This window comes from Lepisma saccharinum, chromosome 8 (genome assembly GCF_977018435.1).
Source record: "Lepisma saccharinum chromosome 8, izLepSacc3.1, whole genome shotgun sequence".
In the NCBI taxonomy this organism is placed as follows: Eukaryota; Metazoa; Arthropoda; class Insecta; order Zygentoma; family Lepismatidae; genus Lepisma; species Lepisma saccharinum.
Genome location: NC_139236.1, coordinates 27,767,048 through 27,793,500, shown reverse-complemented (window position 1 = coordinate 27,793,500; position 26,453 = coordinate 27,767,048). Strand labels below are relative to the sequence as shown.

General features: G+C 37.2%; 1 protein-coding gene, 1 long non-coding RNA gene and 1 other non-coding gene across 3 annotated transcripts in view; 1 reads left to right on the top strand and 2 right to left on the bottom strand.

Moving 5' to 3' along the window:
• Positions 1–26,453, top strand: part of Shrm (shroom) — a 510,449-nt gene that overhangs the window by 123,416 nt on the left and 360,580 nt on the right. The gene's annotated exons all lie outside the window — the stretch shown is intronic.
• TRNAS-GGA (transfer RNA serine (anticodon GGA)) lies at positions 2,936–3,006 on the bottom strand. The gene has a single exon. It is a non-coding gene; the product is annotated as a tRNA-Ser (tRNA).
• Positions 7,425–16,175, bottom strand: LOC145990889 (uncharacterized). The gene is made up of 5 exons (XR_014441993.1): positions 15,561–16,175; positions 12,488–12,660; positions 12,156–12,328; positions 9,904–10,019; positions 7,425–8,686 (listed from the first exon to the last, which is right to left on the bottom strand). It is a non-coding gene; the product is annotated as an uncharacterized LOC145990889 (long non-coding RNA).

Genomic DNA, 26,453 nt, shown 5'->3' with positions numbered 1-26,453 from the left:
CTAATACAGGGTGCGGAATTGCAAATGGCATTTTAACAATGAAAGCACGGTGCGTTGCGTTGCGTTCTACCCAAGAATATTTTGAACGGTCGCAACATACACAAGAAAAGAACTTCGCTGGAGCAAGCGAACGAAAGCAAGTCTCTTCACACAATCCACTTGACGATGTGAGATTCAAACTGTGGGCTGCGAACTGGACGCACATAGTTCTCGAATAGTTCTCCCTGATTCGAGCCTGAACACCACTAATGTGTCTTGTCTTCCCATGTATGCAGCTCTTATAACAGCTGAAACCCACCAAATTGTTCATATTCAGGCCTAAGCACTTGCAAGTGTTCAAAATTGTCCGTCACACAGCTTCCACAGTCTTGTCATAATATATCGGCACGAAACAAAGGAAGTCTTCTCGAACACAGCTGCATCGAGAAACAATTAGGCTAATGCACAGTGAAAACCCTTCCGTTCCCAACACATCTAATGTTTCGACTTCAATATGATAAAATGCTCACTCATTTATCTCCAGTGGCGTGACGGGGGTCATAACCCTCCTTTGGCCCAGTATTTCTAAAAAAAAATGAACGTCAAAGGCAGACAAATATGGCAAAATGAGGACTGACTACCGAAAAAAGTATACGTACCCCCCCCCCTTTTCGAAAATCCTAGGTATGCCAGTAGAGCGCAACGGCACGACATGCCAGAGACCATAGGCGTAGCTAGAACTTTATATTTGGGTGTGCACAAAGAAAAAAAAATGAGTTCTTGTACCTTTCTAATAACATATTTTGCAACACAATCATTTGCTCTTTAACTGCACTGATGTTTGTAAAGGAATATAAATTCACTAAATGACAGTGTTGAAAATTTCTGAATATATGTAATAGAAAAATCAAATTGCATAGAAATTACACACACACAAAATGTTCATAAATGTTACAAACAAATACATTAAAATACACGTCATCTATAACAAGAGACGTCTGTCAAAAGGTACAATGTTCTCAAACTCCTCAATAACATCATTTACATCAATATAAAAGACAGCTTTTTCCTGTTCCACAAATAGCAAGAACAGGGCTTCCAATCTATCCTGCTTCTGAGTTGCTCTTAATTTAGTTTTAACTTGGGTAAGCTTGGAGAAAGCTCTCTCTCACACGTGCAGCTTGTGACAGGTATAGAATAATGGCGCTGCAGTACAGAGTAGAATGCAGTAAATATCTTCTTTCTCCAATGACATAAAAAAATCGAAAATCTATAGACACTAGTTTCATCAGCGATAATGCACACGTTTGTACCAAGTAATGACATTTTCAACTCCTTACAAACTGCCGCTTATTTTCTCTCTTATTGAAATATCTGTCTCTAATTCTCTTTGATAAAGCAGCCCTTTAGGGTGTGCCTAAGCACACCCGGGACACCTCGTAGCTACGCCAATGCCAGAGACCCTGGTTCGGGTCCTGACAGAGCCTGAAAATTCCGCTAAAATATCTACATATGCAACATCTTCCTGCTTTCTCTTCTCGACATTCATATAATTTTCGGCTGTCCCTTTGTAGTGGTTAAGTGTTTGAGTGTGTGTCGAACCCAGTTGGCTTAAATAAAAGTCCTTTTGGGGCACAAATAAAATTACAGTTGATCTGTGCAACTTATTTATGTCTTAATAAACCGCCCCAACATCCGGTACTCCTGAAATATTCACTTTAGACCTTCGATCTCTTCGGCTCATGGTCCCGGGTTCGATACCCGGTGGAGGCACGTAGTGGTTCGGATCCCACTTTAAACTGTAGGTCCAGTCCCAATTAGCCTTACTGTGCATAAAGTGGACTTAAAACATCAATTCAATTCAATTCTTCGGCTCATGCCCCGAACTAGCACTACACTGAGTCTCCTAGAGTTCCACAGACGTAGTGTTGCCCACGAGACGAGACTTTGGCCTGTCTCGTCTCGTGGAAATGCTGTGAAATGCTGTCTCGTCTCGAAAATATTCGTTTGTTCTCGGGACACATGATCCATCTCGTCTCGTCTCGAATTTTTAAAAGCCTGTCCCGTCTCGTCCCGTGGGCAACACTACACAGACGTCCATACACAGAGAAAAATGTTTGTTTGGATTAACCAAAAAAATGGTAGTGGCAAACAAATAGTTTGTTTAAATAGGCGCCAACCAAACAATTGTTCACCAGTACCAAAAGATTTGGTCAAGTTCTATTTGTTTGTCATAAACAATTTTTTGGTTACCAATACCAAATATTATTTTGGTAAATCTAACCAAATCTAGCCCATTTGTTTAGAAAAACCAAATAATTTAGTCAAAATTACCAAATTTGCTTCTTTTACCAAATGTATTTACTTAAGGGTACCAAATGATTTGTTTTGGGTAACAAAATAATTTAATCAAATTTACCAAACCTGGTTAATTGTTGTTTATCATTACCAAATATTTTGCTACAGGAACAAAATAATTTAGTAAAATCTACTAAATTTGCCTGATGTTATCAAGCAGTTATATTTATGTTTACCAAATGATTTGTTTAGAATAACACAATGATTTATTCAGAATTACTAAATGTGGCTAATTTTACCATGCAATATTTTTATCATTTCCAAATTATTTGTCTAGAGGAAACAAATTCTCAATTACCAAATTTGGTAAATATGTTAAACATGACTACATAGTTTACTAGCTGGAATGTTAGCATCCTTGGTGCTAAAAAAACAAATTCATGAAGAAACCATAAACAAGAAAACTGTGGCGTATGCTGAAAATTTGGCCCAATTTTACACAATTCTTATTTATTGTATGTATGTATTATATATTAATTAGATACAAATGAATTTAAAAAAAACAAGGCAGGCATGCAAGTAAAAAAAAAAACCAGATGATCGATAATTTCAAATTTTCCAACAATTTCTATACATGTAGATTTTCAGCGAAAAATGCAGGCTCGACCAGGACTCGAACCCGGGTCTCTGGCAATCCGTGCCATTGCTCTACCACTGAGCTACCGAGCCGGCCTGGCTTCCCCTGCATTTTCGCTGGCGCTGTTTTACCTGTGTGAAAATTGTCTCTGCAAGTGTTACTGCAACGGGATCTGTTGCCTTTGAAACACTATAGACGTCGACGTTGCCTGGTTCCTCCCAGCGTAGAGATGTCAATCCATTAAATTAGGCACACACAGGAGATGTACTATGTAGATTTTCAGCGAAAATACATAGTACATCTCCTGTGTGTGCCTAATTTAATGAATTTCTATACAGTATAACAAGTTTGTTTACCGATGGTATACCAGATAACGTAGGAGAATAAGCCTCTGCAAAAGAATGCAGATTTCCCCATTTCAGGGCAGACCTTGAACATAAAAACTAGTAAAAGTTTTTAAGTTGGCCACTTCACACATGATCACGGATCAAGCTGCGCAAGGGAAATCAAATGAGACCATTCGATGGATCTCTTAATTACAGACTTTTTCAGTTATAAACTTTTTTTTAAATTTTCTCATAACATAAAATGTACATCCATGTAAAACAAATATTTTCAAATGTTTCAATGTAATTTCCTTACAGAAATAATAAAGTCATGAGAAAAAATTAACAATAAGATGCATGTTACACCTTATTCAGAGAATATGAAAATAGGAAAAATACTTCATATCATAAAATTCATATACAATTAGGACCAATTTATATCTCAATTCTTCATTGCATGAGCATGCAATGCTTAAAAAAACACAAAAATATCATATGAGAAGAAATAACATCAGGATAAAATAAAATGCACAAGTTGCAGCATTTTCAAATAATATAATTTAAAAAAAATACTTCAGAGCATAAACTGTACATCAAATACAATTAGAACAGTCACATTTTAATCTCTGTACTTAGTCTTCTTACTTGCACTGAGTACAATGTGTAAATACAAATATGCCATCAGAGAAGAAAATAAAATTACCCAAATGGTTACAAAATGAACATATCATTAGAAATACCTCACAACATGTTTAAGAATGATCATGTACCATACTGTGGCAGGAATTATGAAACTTCTCAAAACTTTATATGACTCAATATCAATCATTGTAAAGATCAGTTATTTATTGAAAAATTAAAACAATGAAAAATAAAAATGTTGGTACAGGAAACAAAGTTATCGCTAAATGGAAACAAGTCATCTAGTAAGGGATTCATACATAATACATACATAATGAAAGTGGAAATATGAACAAAGGCGAAGAATGAAAAGATTCTCTTGGGCTTTCGATCAGGTGAGTTGTGGAAAAGATTCCAAGCTTTTACCCTGAAGATGAGAGTGACGTTAGCTCTCAAAAGCTTGGAATCTTTTCCACAACTCACCTGGTCAATAGCCAGAGAGAATATTTTCAATCATTCGTCGCCAGGAAAGCTTCAAGACTTACTTAAAGGTGAAGAATTTTGCTACATGGCATTCCTTGAACATACATGTCATCCTTTACATTTACAAAACATGTTGGATTGTGTTCAATGAGAGCACTGTGTGCAACACAAGTATATCTTTGTGTTATACATACTTTATATGCATGAATATGCTTATTTAAACTGTTTTTTTTTTTCAATTCGCTGCATACAAAATAAACAGAAGAGTCCTGGTCAGCTAAAATATCACTTATTTCACCAAATTGTGGGAAATCATCTGTTATGACAGTAACTAATATAATTCCTTGTTTGTATAATGTTCCCTTTGCAGATACATGATTAAGCCTATTCACAGCTTTGTAAGCAAGAAATCAGAAATTTCTGCAAAATAGGCAAGAGATGCTGTTTCTATTTCAGCACCTGGTCCAAAATAAATCAAGGGAGTATTAAAACCTCTTTGGATACATATAGTTCTACCTGCTGCAACTGATGCTTGAAACTTAGCGTAAAAGGAATTATTTATTGGTGGTCTGTTGCTTTGTTCATTAAAAACAACATCTAGAGCTTGAATATGAGAATTCAACAAGCGTAAAGAGCCTCATAGTTATAACGTAATGTCATGACATTTAGGATCTCTCTCTCTCTCTCTCTCTCTCTCTCTCTCTCTCTCTCTCTCTCTCTCTCTCTCTCTCACACACACACACACACACACCCACCCACCCACCCTCAAGACAAATCATGCATTATATCAACTGAATATTTTTCTGTCACATGGAAAGATGAAATTTCATTAAATACACACTCTTCTTTAATACCAGTTGAAGATTAATTTTTGATAGCAATATCTTCACTATAATTACATCTACTTCTTAAAAACCTCATTACCTATGTCAATGCTGCGTTGCAGCCGGTCTTTGAAAATTTTACAGAATCTACATGAATGCAAAGAAGAGAAACTTTCAACATAACAATACCATGGAGTCCCCCGAAGTTGTCTCCACATACAAGTCCAATACTAAAAAAAATATTTCTTCCCCTTGTTCTGTGTTTATTGATATGCCTTCATTTTCAAGATATATCAACTCCTGAATCAAGACCCTGAATGTAGCATTATTTCCAAATTGTACTCTGTCCGATGAATGGAAGAGCGAAACTAAAAAAAAATATTTTCCAGTAGAGAACTGAATTCGGGATGCAAACATGGAATGCTTGCATATACTGCCTCTAATTTATTAATCCATGCATTTGATTCTAGTGCATTGCTAGTCTCAAATTCATCAAGATAGGTTAACAAAGGCAATAATTTTTTGGTTTCAAACAGCTCTAACTTTTTTGCCATAATTTGGCTTCGATGAAATTTGACAATATATCTGATTGCAACAACTGTGCAACATAATCGACAACTCTTTCAAATACAAAAGAGACAGAGAAAAAGCACTGAGAATATTATGTAGGGGAATGAAATGTCCTTTGGATTGCACTGAAGTAAGGATACGCTTGCCAGAAAAGGTTCTGTTTCCTAATCTTGTCCCTAAGATAATGTATATTCAACAGGCTTAACCAAATATTTGTTGCTTTCTAAATACTTTATTCTTAAATATTTCCATGACATGCCATCAAAAACATTCTCCAGAGAACCAAGTTTTCTTACCACAGATTCTTACTTTGGGTTTGGTCACTGAAATGCTGCCTTAACTTCTGTTTGTAGGGATGACAATAGAGGCCCATAGAAGTTGGTTACCACTGATATAATGTGTTGGATCTGTGACCTAGTTAAATCTGCCCTTTCATACAGCTGTGAAATGAATGTTACACATTCCAGCTCAATGTTTTCCCCAAATAAGTCATCATCAGTTAATTGAAGATGTGTATCTATATCCTGATCATTACTTTCTTCGCTGCTTTCAAATTCAACAGGCACATCAGAACTTGCAGTATTTTCAATATCACAAGCTGCATGATGTGTTCTCCTGTGGTGGTTTATGAATTATTTTATGCCAATAAAGTCTCAAAAATCCATCATCACGACATTTTAATACACCATTTGAATATACCATGTGCTTAAATTTTAAGTGCAATATAAGTGATGAAAAACTTGGATAATGGTTGTTACAAATATAACACCACCATTACGTGCTCTATGGTAAAATGCACAGATCTGAATTTGTTACGTATCACAAGTCTACACTTACATCTAGGTTAAGAATTAATATATTTCACAATATTACTAGCACTGCAAATAGTTTTCATTAAAAAGAAAGAGCATTCATCACAAGAAATCACAATCCAATTAGGTCAATCAAAGTATTATAAGACGTAAGTGAGTTACTAAAGATATATCCGCGAAACTTGCTTGTAAATCTTCTATTAATTTCGGTGGCCTCTGCCACCATCCACTTGGGAACTCGATGCTTCACTGTTAGGTTGACTTCCGGTTTCTGTTGTTGTTTCCTCGACTACCACTAGGGGTGCTGGTGTAGCCATTTTGTCTGCTGTGTGCAATGGGTGTAAGCTGTTGTAATAATGGGAGCCAAACATGATGAGCCTGACCGCTGTTCATATTCAGCTCGTGCGGAAAGTGCATAATGGCATGCGTCTCTTTGATTTTGGTGTCGAGTAGGGTGTGTGATGTATGCCTAACTGAAACTTTTTGGATCCTGGGTTGGTTGAACTTTAGGTGCCTTGCTAGTCCAGTAGTGGGTTGGGATTTTTTTGCTTCCGCTAAGTGCTGTTGTATACGCTCGTTGACAGATCTGATGGATCTGCCAATGTAGTTGCACTGACACTGGGCATCATATACACCTGGATTGTCTAGTGGGGAAAGGAATGATCTCTTGTGTTTGCTTAGGGCAATGGCTATTTTGTTTATTGGTTTGTGTGCGAGTTTGATGTCACATTGTTCCAAGGTCTTGGCTAGGCTGTTGGATGTAGTCTGGTGGTAAGGGAAGGCAATCCATTTAGCTTTATCACTACTGGCTGGGTGGAGTAAGTTAGGTTGTCGTACTTGTATTTCTGCTTTGCTGCACCATGTGGAGGGTTGATGTACTGTGTATCCATTTGGAAGTCCTATGTCCGCCATTATGGTAACTTCTTCCTTCAAATCTTCTTCACTTGAACAGTGCGAGAAAGCTCCTCTGTAGAATTTAAGCCATACATAGAAAAACTGGGGCAGGAATCCAGTATATTCACTCCCTTTCCAACCACCCTCCCCAACATAAAGCCAATTTATGGCTTAACTTCTACAGAAGAGCTTTCTCGCACTGTTCAATTGAAGAAGATTTGAAGGAAGAAGTTAACATAGTGACGGACATACGAGTTCAAAATGGATACACAGTACATCAACTCTCCACATGGTGCAGCAAAGCAGAAATACAAGTACGACAACCTAACTTACTCCACCCAGCCAGTAGTGATAAAGCTAAATGGATTGCCTTCCCTTACCACCAGACTACATCCTACAGCCTAGCCAAGACCTTGGAACAATGTGACATCAAACTCGCACACAAACCAATAAACAAAATAGCCATTGCCCTAAGCAAACACAAGAGATCATTCCTTTCCCCACTAGACAATCCAGGTGTATATGATGCCCAGTGTCAGTGCAACTACATTGGCAGATCCATCAGATCTGTCAACGAGCGTATACAACAGCACTTAGCAGAAGCAAAAAAATCCCAACCCACTACTGGACTAGCAAGGCACCTAAAGTTCAACCAACCCAGGATCCAAAAAGTTTCAGTTAGGCATACATCACACACCCTACTCGACACCAAAATCAAAGAGACGCATGCCATTATGCACTTTCCGCACAAGCTGAATATGAACAGCGATCAGGCTCATCATGTTTGGCTCCCGTTATTACAACAGCTCAAACCCATTGCACGCAGCAGACGAAATGGCTACACCAGCACCCCTAGTGGTAGTCGAGGAAACAACAGAAACCGGAAGTCAACCTAACAGTGAAGCATCGAGTTCCCAAGTGGATGGTGGCAGAGGCCACCGAAATTAATAGAATTTTTACAAGTAAGTTTCACTGATATATCTTTAGTAACTCGCTTACGTCTTATATTATCAACCGCATTGTTTATTCCCCTCCACATGAATAAAGTATTCACAGACATAATGTGCATGTCACATTTTGTAGAAATATTGTACACAGATTTTTGAAGAAGAAGCCACAAGCACTCTCATGGGTAATGTTTCTCAAAGAAGGTCCCACCAATATCACAAGAGGTCTTGTGAGACCATATGATGCCAATTTTCTGTTCTTGTTTTCAATGAATTGCTCAACATCTCCAATTCCCTACAAATTAAATTTTTTGTCAAATTAATACAGCTGGAAGGACCAACACAAGTAAAAGAAAACATAATTATTGCTTATACATAAAATTATCAGGCTTTCAAGTTATGAAATGAATTATTGAAAATATTAGTTATGCAATTTAACAACAAATACACTCTGCATATCTAATAAGCTACCTAAAATACTACCTTCACTCTGTTTCCGTAAGCATACGACGTATAAACTTGTAAGGAATAATATGAGACATTTGCATTAAACAGCTTGGTACGTTGACCATCCTAAAACTTTTTGGCAAGCCTCAATATGTGAAAAATATTCCCACGCCCACCCCTTTAATGTTCTCCAAACCAGAATTACATTCCATTACTTGAGTACCATAACATAATGTAGTATCCAATACTTTGCACAATTTTCCTTACTGGTTTTATATTGAAAGTAAATGCATTGCAAATCTTTAAGTAACACATTTATTATTCAGTTCTGCACATGGAGTTCCCATGAGGCAAAATTACAATGACTAGAGTTGGTAATACCTTACTTTTAAGATGATCTTGTTGGTATTACATTTCTGAAATTATATGCAATCCACCTAGAATTTTATCAATGGGTGCATGGGGGCAAACCTGAGGTGTAAATGCCACTGAGATGTGATGCTGATCACATCACTTCAACTGTAGCAAATATAGACAATGTGTGGAGATTTACCCCCCTTACTTTACATGTGTATGCATGGCATGGTGTGATGCTAAGGGGAAGTACTGTAGTCCAAACATTTTCAGAGGGTATATGCTAAGTTTCATGAAACATTAAGTGGATGAAATCAATTAACTTCTTTATAGAATCATGGAAGAATACTGATAAAGATACACCAACAAATAGCGTAAAAGAGACATACAGGAGACCTCCCCGATGATGCAGTGGTAGCGTCGTGGCCTTTTAATCAAGGGGTTCCAGGTTCGAGACCCGGTGGAGGCACATGGCACAGTGGTTCGGATCCCACTTTAAAACTGTAGGTCCAGTCTTGATTAGCCTTACTGTGCATAAAGTGGACTTAAAACACTAACTCAAACCAAAACCAAGAGGTATGTGAAACTCCTATTTTTGTAGGATTGTATTGTATTTGTATTTGTACTTGATGTCACATTTGCTTAATATATCTGCAATTCAAACATCACCCAAAATAATTAATTTATAAGTTATTAAGCTTTAATGGTTACCTTTATGTGACAAAGCTATCCTGAGACGCCTTCACAGTGGGTAGTTTTTTTATGCCTTATCTGGGTACTTGAGCAGCACAACTGACAGCAAGTCAGTATTATAGCTGCTTTAGTATCTGAAAAAAATATTGTTAACATTACAATTAAGCCTATTGACAGAGGTTATTTTTCTCATTCATTGCTGTATGTGGCAAATCTTTTTTTTTTAAATAGAAAACAATATTAAAACTTGGGAAGAAAAAATCTGCAGTGCAAATTCAGTGCAAATTATTTAATTCTTGGTGTTTTCAAGTGACAATCAACTATTAATATGTACAATGAAAAAAGTTCACAATATGTCCACATATTTCACACTATTTCTATATCTTCCAGATGATAAAATGACCATGAATGAAGGGAAATTGTAAGTATTTGATTCAAGTTAATATTTAAGCCTAAAATACATTTTAAAAATCTAAAAAAAGGTAGGTATCCTCTGAAAGAAAGTTTTTATGTCACCACATGTCTTTTTGAGTTTTTCACATTCTTACCTTAGTCCTTCACATACCATCAAGTGCGTATGCTTTCTGAAAATGCCCCAAGAAATTTTGCATTGATTTTATTTATTTTATTTCGGCTTCTTTGTGCCACTTTTTGGCTAATCTGCAGAGACAGGAATGAGTGATGATATGATGAATGGACACTCACAAACATTCATACTCAGGCCAGGATTCGAACCCAGAACCCCTAGCATTGTAGCGCTATGTGCTAACCACTCTGCCACGGACCCCATGAAATGAATGACGTATAAGTGCACTTCAGAAATGTGACTGAGACAAATCTGTCAACCCCCCCCCCTTTAAAAACGTAAGGAATATGATCTCTGCAGCTTAGACATAGTTGCTCAGTTGGTAACTCCTCTGACTACCATGCGATGGATCCAGGCTCGACTCCCGGATGGGAAAACGTGGGAATTTTTCCCCAACTATCAAAGTGGATCCAGCGAATAACATGTATACCTGGGAAAAACAATGGGGAGTGAAGGTGGTCAGGGGCATGGTGCTGATCACAACACCCCACTTTCGACGAGATCAAGAAATTGTGGGGTGTGTTACCCTCACACTCCCTATACACCATCATGGCTGGTCCTAAGCATGGGGAAGACAAGATTTTTTACAGCTTGGCGAATAATCAACTTCTGGTATTATTTTCTTCAGTTGCCACATGATTTTTTTAAAAAACGATATACCCTGTTTATTATATCCATGACTTATAAATAAATTGTTTGTCATGGCCACTTCCACTACATACAAAAAAAAAGTAGTCACTAAGCAAAATGGTGGTCTTCATACAAACTTTTAAACAGTGGGTACAATACTGATTTGCCCATGTGCACTTGAAACAAATTTTATATTGTATACAGTTGAGGACTAAAAGTGGTAAATGTATTAAGTGCCAAAAACGAAAGTGTTGGGAAATCGCATCATTCCACACATCAGCCCGTAAGAACATGCACACTAGTGACCTCTTTATACGCCCTTTGAACTACTTAGAGGGCTACCAGCCACTTTTCACGTTTACCAATTTTAGTCTTCAGTTATTTCATTTCATATGTAGTTCATTCACAACATTGAAAATGAATGGTGATTTGATTAAGTAAATGTTGGAACACAACATGGGCATCCAGGAGGTCAATCAATGTTTCAACCATGTATGAGGGGAACAGAACCTTCTTGGGGGACTCACCTCCCACCCCTCTGTGTCCTACCTACACCATCTAGAAAAGCCCTCTGTGCATCCTTACCTAGGATTCAGTTAAAATTACAACCACACACACATGATATTAGACAAAAAAATATTACAAGACACTTACGCAACAATTGAAGCATTACACCGAATAACGATGTATGATACTTTTGGGAATGTGCTGAGTTACCAGGCTTGCATAACGTTTTATGTTTTTTTTCTATTGTAGTACAGTAACATACTACAGGTTTTACCCGTTGTTCTCGCAATCACTGAAATGTACCATACAGCTTTTTTTCAGTGGTATGCTTCAATTGAGTGCTTTATTTATAATGTGCCATTGGTGATGCTAAATTAGGGAAGGAACAAAAAATAAAATGCATGGGTTGCAGAAGTGTTGGATAAATTGGGATAAATATGACAACCAGGGTTTGTCTTTCGCTTTGTTTTCAGGGCTACAAGTTCACTTTGAATCAGCAACCAGCATTCAACTAATGAAAGAACAATCATGTCTGAGATATGCTTACCAGTGTTGTTGGGATTGTTTCAATGCTGGCCACAATGATAACATTTCCTGTATAGTTTTACTCTTGCCTCGAAGGCAATTCAAATGTCTTCTTGCAGTGTTCAGTCACATAATTCCATGGCTCAACATTGTAATCAAACCAAGCTATGCTGTCAGTGTTGTTTTTATCATAATCTGGAAGGTAATAGAAAAATACATTCAAGAAAAGAAATATTATGTGCTTCACAATATTGAGGTTAACAATGAACTATACAAGTTACTATAATAGTGCAGAAGAATAAACCTACATTAAAAACTTCTACAGTACCATTTATATTCAATTATCCAGCTTACCTGTCAAACCATCTACAGAACTGGTGTAAGATTCATGCTGGTTACGCTGTCTCACAGCACCAAAAACGCCACTTCTACGTAGTGTTTTCCTGGTATTTTGGTATCGATCCACAAGTTTTCATTTCATTTTTTTTATTTGGTCCTTGAGCCTTTAGATCTATGTAATAAATTTCCTGCAAAACATTTAAGTTGTGTCAAACACACAAGTTAACTAGAATCAAATCAATAAATATGAACATTGAATGTCGAAAACAATTTTGTGAAAATATATGAAGATATATAATGTCTTCTAATAGACATTAGTTCTGCTCAAGTTCCGACAAACTAGTTATCTAATGCTAGTTCAATTAGACATACATATACACTGACTAAGTACATTTTTTTCATTTAAAAAAAATTAAGAATACTTTTAACAGCACTGTAATGGTTAAGCTTCAGATTGAGATTATACTTGAATAAACAGACAACATATATTTGTACCTTACTCACTCAAAATCAGCCTTTACTTACAATTCAGTAGCATTTCATACACAAAAAAAGTAATCTTATTTAACCTAGCAACGTAAAAATTTAACTTTATCCTGTGCCTTATCATAAGTGCCTTGTGAGACTGGTATTAACGTTATTACCACTAGCACAAAAATAATTCCCACATACAGAAAAATGGTGAAAACATGGTTACTCATCCCGTGACACTCTCCATAATTTTACACAAAGTTATTTAGTAAATTAACATGTAAGTTGAACTTGAATATGCAATCACAGTTGAATTGTGGTTATATTTTGTCACCAGGAATTCCACAATCATATTTGCAAAAGGTTTTGAATCTAGATGCCTTTGTTTTCGGAATTTTTAAATCATGCTGTTCTGGAACCATATTATGATTCATGTTAAAGAATACTGGGTTCTGCACAATACTCTTTGCATGAGATGCAGTTTTGTTAAGAATCAAATAAGATAATTTGTACTGCTACTGCAAGTGTCGCATGACTTACGTTGAAGGGGTACGTTCCTAAATCTGGTTTAGGGCTGTTAGCATTAAAATTACTTCAGTAAATACGTACTTCCAACATGTGACCATGTGATTTCTGGTTTTTAGCACTGTTTGCTCTTCTCACCAATATTAACAAAGAAATAAATATCTCATACAAGGCAATCTCATCTAAAAAGGAACGCTTACTTTCACCAGGTGGCGAGAAGAACAGAACGCAGTGTTGTCGTCAAAATAATGTACTCAGGTTCTTAAACAAAAAATTCACTCATTCTCAAAAACTTTCATTAAATCACTCAAAAGGGACAATAAAATTTGAATAAAATAATAAAAAAAATGAAGGTCAATATAATTATTAACACAGAATGACATGCTTCATCAGGTGGTGAAGTTAGTTTGGTAACACTTTACTATACCGGAGATGGATTTCTTCAAATTTACAGGAGAAAGTACTTAGGCAAATCATTTTCTGTAGCGTTGTTGATGTTCGGGAATGTAGTTTTGATCCATTTTAATGCGAATGCATGTGGTTTTCTACGAAAATCTATTTCCGACGCGCTATTGCTGGTGCTGCCATTTGCTTTCTGCACGAGAGCACAATACGCACTATTGCTGCTGCTACAACATGATGTGTCGAGGATGCGTCGTGAAGTTGTTGCCGGGTGTAGAAGATGCCGTGGAATTTGTAATTCCGATGTCCGTATATGCTAAATTGAACGAAAGGAGTGCTAATGGAACCTAACCTAACAGGCCTAACCTACTAGGCACACCTCTTCCCAGTGATGGTTCGTGGGGCTATCGTATGTAAGAAATAAGACATTATTTTCGTTAGAAATCCATTATTTCACCTAAAGAAATGTTCTACAACGCAGAATAGTACGTTATCAATGTAAAAAATTGCAAAATAAATCAGATAGGTGTCTCCGGTATAGTAAAGTAGTACCGTTAGTTTTTGTTCTAGATTCAGAAAGTCACATTACTTTTCATCTCTACATCGTACGAAATTTCTCCATTAGTACCTCTGAAGAAAAAAATCCAATCCATTAGTACCTCTCTAAAAAAATAATCAGAGGGAAATTTCTCTGGTGAGTATGTTAAGCAGGTTTCAATGGCTCTCTCATATTAATCTTCATTTTTACGTTTTCCTGCAAGTTATTTAACTTGTAAATCAATGACTGAATGAAATATTATCCATCATTTAGTAATAGTTTTTTAGTTTACATAATATTTTGCCGAAATGCTCTTTTGTACTTACAGGCTGCATTACCGTAACATGACCAACAATTTCATTCACTAATAGCTATTTTGAATGGTAAATTATCATACACATTTAAGTATATTTTTCACCACATACAGTTTCAACTAAGGATGTGTTCATTGAAACTTGCTGTGCAATCATCATTTCTGATAACAATGAAGAGTACAAAAAAAAATTTAAGGCACATGCTACATGCAGTATCCCCTCATCGTGAAATAAGATCTCGTGAAAGTTACACATTATCTTCAAATAAAGGGTTATAATTTTCTGTAATTTGCATTTGGATGGAAGTTGCAGAAAACTTTAATTACAGAGATAGAAGTTTGGACCTAGGGACACTTTAAAACATGTGGCAACTAACTTGCAATACTACAAACACTCATTCTGCACACACACACAATATTTAATATAAGCTACCTTAGACGCACCTCGAAATTTTATGCCAGATGCATATTGGTGTAATTGCTTGAGAATATTAACCTTAAATAAGTTTCCATCTTCATAAATATTCGAAGATGTTAATTTGGTGAGGATCGCCAAATGAAGAAATTTCCAGGTATAGGTGTACAGTACATAATGGCAATGAACCTCCCTTCACAAGGTTATGTGAATACAAAAAAGTGCTACTTTCATTAGGTGGATGAAAATTACAAGTAATCCATTCTAAACTGTGCATATATACACGAATATATATATTCATATCACTCTACTATAATGAACGTAGTTAATACTGAGAAGTATCCTTCGGGCCAACAACTTCACTAACACCACGTTTCAACGATGAGACTGCATGAAAATAAAATAAATATAATTATTCACTTACCTCGGAAAATGTCGGCAAGTGATTCCAAGTAACATCATCCATCTCATCTTGGGATAACAAACATTTCTTCTGTTGCGTGCTGTCCGTGTTTTCAGTCCGACGAGTCGACGACAAAGTTTTCAGAAAGGAACGGCTTAGCCTAGATAGACAAAGACTGTATTTGCAGATTTAATCACTCGCATTCGTGCTTTGCACATGCGTTGAGAACAGGCCACAGACAAACTACCAACCGGGGGAAGCAGACGGCTTTTGCAACCTATTTCTAATCTGTGCAAACTACTGTCTTGCTTGAAGACGGACACAAAATTCACTGGAGTTCACCGTGCGATCATTCAAAGATACAGCATTTTGGTTTTCGAACGTGCGGACGCCATGACACATCTAGTTATTGTAAATTTAACCAAACGTTTTATTGTAAATTTAACCAAACGTTTTGTTTCTCTTCACTTAAATGTGTATAATTTTGTTTACGAGTACCATATTTCGTCTAACCAAATTTTTTTGTATTCTTAAACAAAATGCTTTAGTAATTACAAGTAACATTTGGTTATCGGAAACAAAAAGCATAACCAAACAACTCAACCAAACTTTTTTGGTAATTCCAAACAAACCAGTTTTTTCTGTGTATGGCACCACAAAAGTTTACATTACAACAAAGGATTTATCTTGTCGATTGTTACTTCGGAAAGAGGAATTGTGGAGAAGTGCGACGACGAAGGTTGGAACGAAATTTCCTGGTGTTCCCGTTCCACAGGACCACTATATTATACCTCGTAAAAAAGTTTAGAGTAACAGGGTCAGTTCTGAATAAAAGTGCAAAGAAAGATGGGGAAATCTAAAAAATAAAGTATACAAAGACAATCCCCACACCATCCGTGAGTTGAAGGAGAGTATTGTACGAGAAATCTTGAGAATTACAGTAGACGAACTTGCAGGTGTAAATGCCAATTTCCTTCGGAAATGCCAGGAATGTGTTGCAGCAGAGGGACATCATTTTCAACACCTTCTGTAGTCAAAGTTAGTACACAATATGAAAACTGTAATTTTAATAGCCGACTCTAGCGACTGTAGCGTTCACCGGGAAAGACTAGTGCTGATGCCGGGCCGCTTGCCGCCGAGTCTCGTAGTGAATGTCAGGGAATGCTCTGTAGTATAATATGATTTTCAATGTTTGAATTTGTTATACGAACACGTACATGAAGCAAAAATAAAATACTGCTCTACTTTTTGAAAATCTAGTATAAAGTATCTTTACATAAAATTTTGTGTTCAGTAAAATATATTTGTATTCTGGTTTTCCAGTACATCATGTATAATTTGGTTAAATGCCCGCTGAACCTGGTCACGGAGAAAGTATTTTGGCTGCTTGTTGCAGTGGTTCTCAACCTTTGTGAGACCACAGTCCAGTAAATTTATTTCTTACAAGTCGATTCCCTGATCCCAAAAAATTCACTTATAAATACATTTCTGATCTTCAAAGTTTATATGGTAATCAATATGCACCCTTAATTAATATTAAACAACTATGGTATAATCATAGTTCAATTATGCATAGACTTGCTGTCAAATATAAAATTATATTTAAATTAGTCGTCAAGCTCTGGCTGCAACGGACATTTTCAAACAGCTATATACCTGTTTTGTCGACTTCCAAAAGGCATTCGATACTGTAAATAGAGAAAAACTTTGGGACAAACTGTGGGAAATGGGAATGTCGGCCATGATGATAAACGCAATAAAGGCAATATATTCAAAGGTCGAATTCTGTGTACGGTGTCAAGTGGATACCGTGACAGAGAAATGAAAATCAGAAGCGGGGGTAAAGCAAGGATGTGTTCTGTCACCCCTGCTCTTCACTCTCTATATAAATGATATAGTGGCGCATATAGAGGGTGAACAAGCCGACACCTCCAAGGTCGGGACGACAAGGGTACCGGCGCTCCTGTTCGCAGATGATGTGCTTCTGATCTCAGAGACAAATGCCGGCCTACAAATGGCTCTGGACGGGTTGGAAAGATACAGCAGAGAATCCAAACTGCAAGTGAATCAGACAAAAACAAAACGGATATGTATGTATATGGAAAAGACGAAAGGTGGACTTGCAGAGAGCAAGAATTAGAAAGGGTGAAAAGAATAAAATACTTGGAATTAGTTCTCACTATGGCAGGGACATGGACAAGACATATGCAAACGGTACAAGGAAAGACTGGGCCAATAACAAATGAAATAATGCGGACAGTATGGAAATTGGTGAAATACGATATACATTTTGTGGAAAAAACTATATCGTACATTATTAATAGGGTCAGTAGGGTACGGGAGGGAGATATGGGGAGCAAAGGGGGGCGATGCACTAAACAGAATCCAATGCAAATTTTACAAGAGGGCTTTGCATATCAGCATGGGCACTGCAAACTGCGGCGTAGTACGGGAACTTGGACTGGTAAGGGAGAATACGTGGGGTATGTTGAGAAGGGTTAAATACTGGGCGACATTAATATCGAGAAGGGAGAACTCTGTAGAAGGCAAGCGCTGATGCAACGGGTACAAGGGGAGGAAATGGGAACATGGGCGAAAGAGATCAGAGGCAAACTATATAAAATTGGGCTAGGATGGATCTGGGAGGGGGGGACATTGCAATTAGTGAAACAAAGATTAGATAATATAGATAGACAGGAAATAATAGCGGAATGTGAAACTAAGAGATCGCTCGAACTCCAAAGAAGGGGACCGCGGGAATGGGGACAAGTAGCGTACATCAAAAAGGTGAGCATGGTGGCAAGAAAGGGGTTGACATGGATGAGGATAGGGGGATGGAGACACAATACAGTAAAAAATGAGGAAGGGAGATATAAATGCATATTATGCAATGGCGATAATGGGACAGAACATTTATTCTTATGTCAGGACACGCGCGTTCTGCAGGAGGAGAAGCTACGCAACATAAGCTTGGAAAGTGTGTTCGAATCAATCGTAGTGCAAAGGAACATAGAACTATTGGAAAAAGTGGGGTATATTTACAAACAGTTCGGGGAAAAAGAAGTGTTGCACAGAGACGGGATAAGGAAGAGGAATAAGTGTTAGTTCAAGTGAGAACAGTTAAAACAACCAGAACTGCTATTTAACACCTATACGGAATGTAATGGAAAATGTAGTCTGTAAGGAAAATCATAGTTGTGTAATCAGAATATATGTAGTGCGCACAGCCGATGGCTCGGTCATGAGACGAGCAATAAATACTTACTTACTTACTTACTTACTTCCGCATATGTGTTGTGAACAGTAAAGATTTTTTAATTTTCCATAAACATTGAATATTTTGATATTAACATTTGTTTCATATTTTATGACAACATTTAAATTGAGACACAAATATGTAAAAGCTTGTTTTAAGTCCATTTCATGGTCAGATGTGCTCATCAGGACTACACGTTTAGTTTTAACCCTAGCTTACCCATTCCATACGAGAAACTTACATACCGGCGGCTCACAAGCCCATACTCTTTTTTATCACTAAAATTCAAGAAAACATTTTATTATACTGCTTCCTTTGATGATTATATATTATATATGTACAGTTATTTATTACAAAAACTACTATAATTGACAAAAAAATAGTAACCAATTATTGCATGAGTATCTCACATATATTTTAACTTTCACTAAAACTCACAAAATCCATAATAATTTTTATTAATGCTTTTTTGTTTGTAGAGGTGCAGTTTTATATTAAATATAATAATTACAATAATTACCATCATTACGAGCTAATTGTACACTGTCACTGTCACGAGTGTCTCGAATGAGACGCATTAAAAAGTGGCGCCTGATATGCTCACCAAGAGCATTTTGCGTCCTAATTAATTACATTTATGTTTTTATGAACAAAAGTAATATTGGAAACATCCTAGGGAACAATGTAATTTATTTTCAAACAGTTTAAAAATCTAAGAAATAGAGGTGGTGGGCCTGCAAGTTCCCCCTCCCCCCCCCCCCCCGCCTCAGTAAACTAGGGTTAAAATAATATCTGAACCACTATGCAATATGCGTCCACTGGGGTTGACCAATATCTGTCTCTTGGGGCTGTAAGGGGTGATCTTCCATGTAGTTACCCAATTGTCAACCTCACTTCCACGTAGTACACCCTGGACTGCATTTTGCAGACTAACGAGACACTGGCGACTGGCCCAATGGTCAGTATAATTCTGTGTTTTGTCCTTACGTGTGCTGACTTGCCCCTTTACAGCCTCAGCTTTTAACCAAAATCAGATCATTTTAAAATTTTAGTTACAACGGCATTACAGTTATGCCAATTTAGTTGTGGTAAGGGGCTGGACCCCGTATAGTGTAACGAGTGCAAAATAGCCTTAGTGCTGACGCTCCCAAACTTTTAAATTCAAATTCAATATCTGTCTCTTGGCTGCTACATCATGAAAACATTTTTAGCTAGTTGGAAAATATGTCACTAAACCTGTAAACTCATAACAGTAACTTCAAGTGAAATAGGTTAGTTGTAATCAGTAAAAAGCCATAATTTCCGGTTTTTTTTTTTCAAATAAGTCTGCTTTCTATCGGAAATAAACCGTCCATTCAAAAAAGCCTGCTTTTTTGCAGATCTATAAAATACCCATACGGAACATGAGAACCAAATCAGTTGCAATATCTTTGTAGTAGCTTTTATTGAAAACTACAATTGGAAATGTAGTGTGTTACCAGTTCGATAATTCTTTTTGTGTATTAGTTTGGGTTTTTATTAGAATATAAATATACTGTTTCTAAATTACGTGTAAATGTTTTCACAAGATTTAATGACCTAGGTTAGAGCCTACATATAGGCTGCACAAATTTGCATACCCGAAATAAACCTACTTCCCAAAAGATGGTACCCTTGTGAACCGCTTCATCTCTCAAAGATCAACTTGAGATAAAAATATTAAAATGACAACCTTAAAAAAATATTACATAATGCTTCATCATGATTACTTCAACAGATAAAAACCTAAATTCTGGTAGTGGATTTTGTTGAATACTGCAATTAGAAATGTGATGAAATATATGTTGCTCTCTCTATACTGTATCTTACATATCATCACATCACGAATATGTTAATAAATCTTGCTTTTGAAATAAAAGCATTTTAATCAATATCCCGGGAAAACTAGGTTTTACATGTGGGTAAATGTTGTCATCAGCAAAATATGTACTTACTTATAGCTAGCCTAGGAATCTATCAAGAAACAGGAGTCAGAAGTTGCACTAGGTCAGAAAGTCAAAATTTCCACATTGGACTCTGGGTTTGGACATTGGTGGAACGATATTTCTGATTTTTTTTTTTATTTGTCTTGGTGGTGTATTAAGTCTTATACTGTGTTCGGCACTTTATGTAAACTATTATTATTATACATAATAAAGAAAACGTTAGCTATCCAGCATATTTGCCGGAGCTGCATATTAAATTCGCCTCACAAACCATTGTTTTGGCCAGCCCTGGATAAATATTTGGGAATATACTGTTTCCGGCGCTCGAATCGAAAGCGCGCTATCCTTATCTTCAAGCTCGCATTTACCACAGGAATCTCGGTTAGAGACTTTTATCTCCAAGATTTCTCTCGTTCAAGGTTAACACGTGCCAGGAGGGACCATTCAAGACCTGACACAATTCGGATTTATCACGAAATACACGGAGCAGAGATTTTGTTGCTATGTGATAAGAAGCCCAAAGAGATGTGTGGAAAAGATAGAGGGAACGCGCAATTTGACGTATACTCCAATGGCTTAATTTCATTTTTTATTATTCGGATTTTTTTTTTTGTGAGGGGGAAGAAGGGTGGAGGTTATTGGGCAAGTAATTGGGCGCCGGCTGGTTTCGTGTTGCCCCGAGCAGCAACAGACTGGTTACATTCTCTGAGGGAACCAGAATTGGCATGCTCTGAATTTGGTACGTAAATGGGAAGAGGGAAATTTTGTAGGACTTTGGCGGGAACATTGGAAATGTTTTCTTGTATTTGGTGGTATCTGCAAGTTTTATAATTATTTTGACAGCAAAGTGGCCATTTTCTATTCTTAAAGTGGAAATTTAGTATACTGTTCGATAGGAAACTCAAAAAATTTTACACTTTTTCAGATAAAGTTGGATTTTTAATATCCTATTTAACGGAAAAGTGCAAAATTTTGTACTATTTGACGGAAAGGTTGGATATTTTGTACTTTTTGACCGGAAGAATGTATATTTTTTGTACTATTTGATGGAGAGGTGGGAAAAGTTTGTACTATTTGAAGGGAAAAGGGGTAAATTTTGTACAATTTGTCGGGAAAGTGAAAAATGTGTATGTATTTGGTGGATAAATGGGATTCTTTTCTATTTAACGAGATTATGAGAAATTATGTACCATTTGAAGGGAAGACTTGAAAATATTTATCCTTTGTTTCATGTCTCAAGTGAATAAAAACTTTGGAGAAACCTGAAATTAGTATTCTGTTCCACTGACTGATTTTGCCGAAATTGCTGATATTCTTATGTTTAGCTGTTTTTATTATCTTCTAATTCCTTGATCTTTATTTATTTGGCTTTCCCATCGGTTTGGTGTCCGAGCGCTTTAAATAGTCGACGTTCTATCCCGCCACCGAAGTTTCCAGGGTTCGAGTATCAGCCTGCTTTTTTTTAATGAAGTGTCCTTCATTAATCTCATCGAATCAGTGGCAGGGAAGCGACACATTTTGTGTGTTATCACTTTCTCTTTTTAATATACAGGGTGTAGCAAAAGTCCGGCACCACCCTTTTAATTTGACGGAGGGCGATGAAATTTCGGATATGGGTAATTGGGGTGGGGGCACACCAGATTGGGCTAGTGTATATCATGGCGGCCATCTTGAAAGCCGCCATTTTGGAATTACATCCAGATTTTCAAATGGGAAGGGGATCATGTAGCCTATCATTTTACATGTGCGCAGTGGTAGCGTCGTCGCCTTGTAGTCAAGGGGTCCCGGGTTCGATACCCGGTGGAGGCACATGGCACAGTGGTTCGGATCCCACTTTAAACCGTAGGTCCAGTTCCGATTAGCCTTACTGTTCATAAAGTGGACTTAAAACACCAACTCAAACCAAACCAACTCTGAGAAATAAGAATATGTAATTTCAATCTTTCCAACTTTTGGAGAGCACGCTAGCGCGCACACAGCCTTAACCAGCAGGTAATAGTTTGAAGCAAAAGGGAAATTTTAAATTAAAAATAGAGGGAAATTATGAGACTGAAAGTCGTTTGGACGTTAAAATCCTGCACAGCTTCTCACTAACCTGGGAGGGGGAGGATGCAGTTACACCGGTTTGTTTTATGTATGTATGCATGTGTGGGTGGGTGTTGATTTGATCTACACAAGCTTTCTGTTGTGTTTTTTCCCCTCTCATCTTCTCGAACAATTAAGGTTTGTTATGGTCTCCACCGTGTACAGAGCACAATCCTTTATACAAATAATGCTTGACATTAAAGCGGCTCTCGCTTGGTCTCAAACTCGGAACCCCTTGAGTAGAGGAAGTGATAGACTAGAGGAAGGGAATAAGAGAAATGGAAAGATTTTTTTATTTCTTTCGCCTTGTTTTTCAGGGAAAGTTAAAGTTTGGAACCCTTTCTCATACTTAACATGTTTACAGTGTTATATATATTATTGTTCCCTTCCCCACTGTATGTCAGTATATAAATAATCCTTTGCTACCTTAGCTTCGAACAATCAAACTTCTCTGAAATTCAGCTCAGACGAGAAGAACACTAATGGCCGCGTGCACCAACGCCGATTATTTCGAAGTTCAGATGAACGAGATCAATTTTAATCCACTCTAAATGAACTTGGTTTAATGATTTGCATTGCACCAACGAAAAACGACGTTCACGAGATTCCGTTCAACTGACCCGAGATTGATTTGTAAGGCTATACCTGATTGGTTGGCTAAAACAAATGACAATCGAGAACCTCACGGAGTAGTTTGATGTGTTAAAGTATCAACGTGTAGGAGAAGAAATTAATTCGGGCTGCAAACTTCTCTGAATTTGAGAAATGTACTAATCAACCTTGTCAAGGTGTACAAGGATGTAGTAGAGTGTAAAAAAAAAAATAGAAAAGAACTGACGGCACAACACAAAAGGAGAAGGAGAAAGCATGAAACCTTTTTCTACGGGACTTTAATGCCTTAAGAAATGCATTCGATTTTGAGAGAACATCGTACGTACGCTGAACCTCGCCAGCTCAATAAATATATATTATTATTATTTATTACTGTACTGTGGTAAGTATTTGAATTTTTCATTTCTTAATTCTTATATATTTATATTGTCGTGTCGTGCAAATAGCCCGTAACATGTATTTTCGTAAATTTATTCAATCATATTTCCAAAAACATGACGCAATATCGTAACGTTGCTCTGTTCTAATTACTTGCAGTTGCAAGTAATATATGACGTTTATATATGTTTTGTGTTCTGGGATAGAAAGTAGAGTATTTAGAAACAATACGACTTTGCACCACAGAACCACAAATTATTATTATTATTTTGGAAGTTTTTTAGTTTACATAGTTCTCGAATTACCAGCATTGTACATCCAACATCTCTAGCGTTTGCACGCCCTCGATATCACTTTCCGCTCTTTTTATATTAAAAAATAACTGCCTGTAGTCGAAGCGTCAGTACCGTGAACCAGGATCAGACACCAAAACGGTGGCGAATGGCCGATCAGAAGATAAACTCGTTTTGATGTTCCTAGATCGCGATCAAGTGTTGAACAGTCTTCGTGCAATGGAATTTTCCAATGATCCTTTCCCGATCCGAGTTTAAAATTTGATCTTCGTTCGTGCACACGGACATAAATAATCTTCTACACTTCGGTCTAGTTTCTTGCGTTCAGCGCTCTACTTTACTACCACCCTACTTTACACTTTAAGGCAAGGAGGAACAGTTTCAGTGGAAAGTTAGGCCCTAAACCGTGTCTCTCCCAACGGACCTTTCCCCGCGGCGAGCAGGAGAAAGAGAGGTCTGTGCGCTGGATGGTTGTAGGAGGATTTACTTTTTCTCTTGTAAATATCAAACTTCCGATGGCGTAGAAAACTTAGGAACGGAAAGAGGACACATTGAAGATTTTATTTGTCGTCGGAAAAGTCGAAGAGTTCCATTTGATTAGCCGTAAGTTGAGGTTGATTTTTCATAAGGAATGCATTGGAAAATACTCATTCATCATATTTTTCAAACATCGTAAAAGTAAAGGTAAAGTGTTCCCCTGTGCATAGCACCACGCCATGTAGGCGTATAGGGGGTGTGGGGGTAACGTCCCACACTTTCTTGATCCGGTCGTGAGTGGGGGTGATGTGATCAGCATCACGCCCCTGACCGCCTTTACCCCCCAGGGTTTCCCCCAGGTACCCATGTTATTCGACGCTGGGTGGGCGCCGGGTCCGCTTCCACCGTTAGAAAAGTTCACGGATTTGAACCGGCCGGGGATCGAACCCGGGACCTTGAGCATGGTAGTCAGACGCGTTACCGACTGAGCCACCGCGGCCACAAACATCGTGTCTATCTTAATAATCAAGCTGAGATGCAGCTTCCAGTTGCAACATGGAAGAATTGACATCGTAACATTGAAAGAGGATTGCATTTTAATCGCTGCATTTTAAATGTCCAACAAACTCAATTATGCTGAGATGTAACTACACACACACACATCACGAACAGTATGCTATTTCAAAAATTTCCAGAGTGGGAAATTTCCAGGGACACTCGCAAAGAACACCCATGTCCAAACCGGGATTCAAAACCACGACGTTGTAGCGCGTTGTGCTAACCACTCCGCTACCGAGGTCGGTTTATTCCTACTTTCTGTTTCAATTCTTGAATACCACGTTGCGGAAAGCAGAATGAGTGAGAATGGTAATGGGCAATTTTCGTACTGTTATATTTGCTGGTTCCACTTTAAACTGTAGGTCCAGTTTCGATTGGCCTGCCTATCTGAGCATAGAGTGGACTTGAGACATACTTTTCTCGGATTTCTTGATAGTACCTTATTTTTAAAATAAATTAACCAGCATCTATTATTACCTAAATAATATTTTTAAGGATTATACAGTTCTAGCAATTGTTAATATTTTATTGTGATTATGTTTCAGTTGCAGCGGTAGATATTACAATAGAAACCTACTAACCCATAAAATAAAGTGAGGGATGGATAATGTTTTTACAAAATTGCATAAAGCAGTTATCTTTGTAGTCCTTCCACATTCCTCACTTTTTTATCTTACACATTTTCTTTTGTCATGTGTGCATTTCACCCTTCTGAATGTCTCCGGCTACATAACGGAATGTAGGCCTAGAAATTAAGCGTGAATTGGCGTTTTGTGTTCCTCCTAATGAAGCTAACCGTTCATGTTACATGCGTTCTGGTTGCTATGAGAAACGAGGATCTAGGTCTCTCCCTTCAAGATTTCTAGATCCTACGACCGGATGCAAATTCGTCGCAGGAAATTTTTTGAAGTTTCTGAGCGTCGCCGTATGGCGATGGGAATAAACTGCAAACGATATTATTTTTGCAAATATTCCTCAATTTTGTTATCCTAGGTCAAGGTAAATTGATTTAAATCAGGTTGATTTAACTCTCGATTTAAATAACTTTAAATAAATAATTTATACAATAATGTACATAAGGATTTTGTAGATATCAGAATCACTTTTGGTGAAGGTACATTAATTTCATAATCATTTAATGGTGTTTATTAGGATTTATGAAAAAAGAATAAAGGAAACAAAATATATGTACTGATGGAGTGAAGCTCGTACGAAAGAAAATGTAACCACATATTTATCTTGATTTAAAACTCAATAATATGTATATAGGCAAAAACAGTAAAAATTTTCT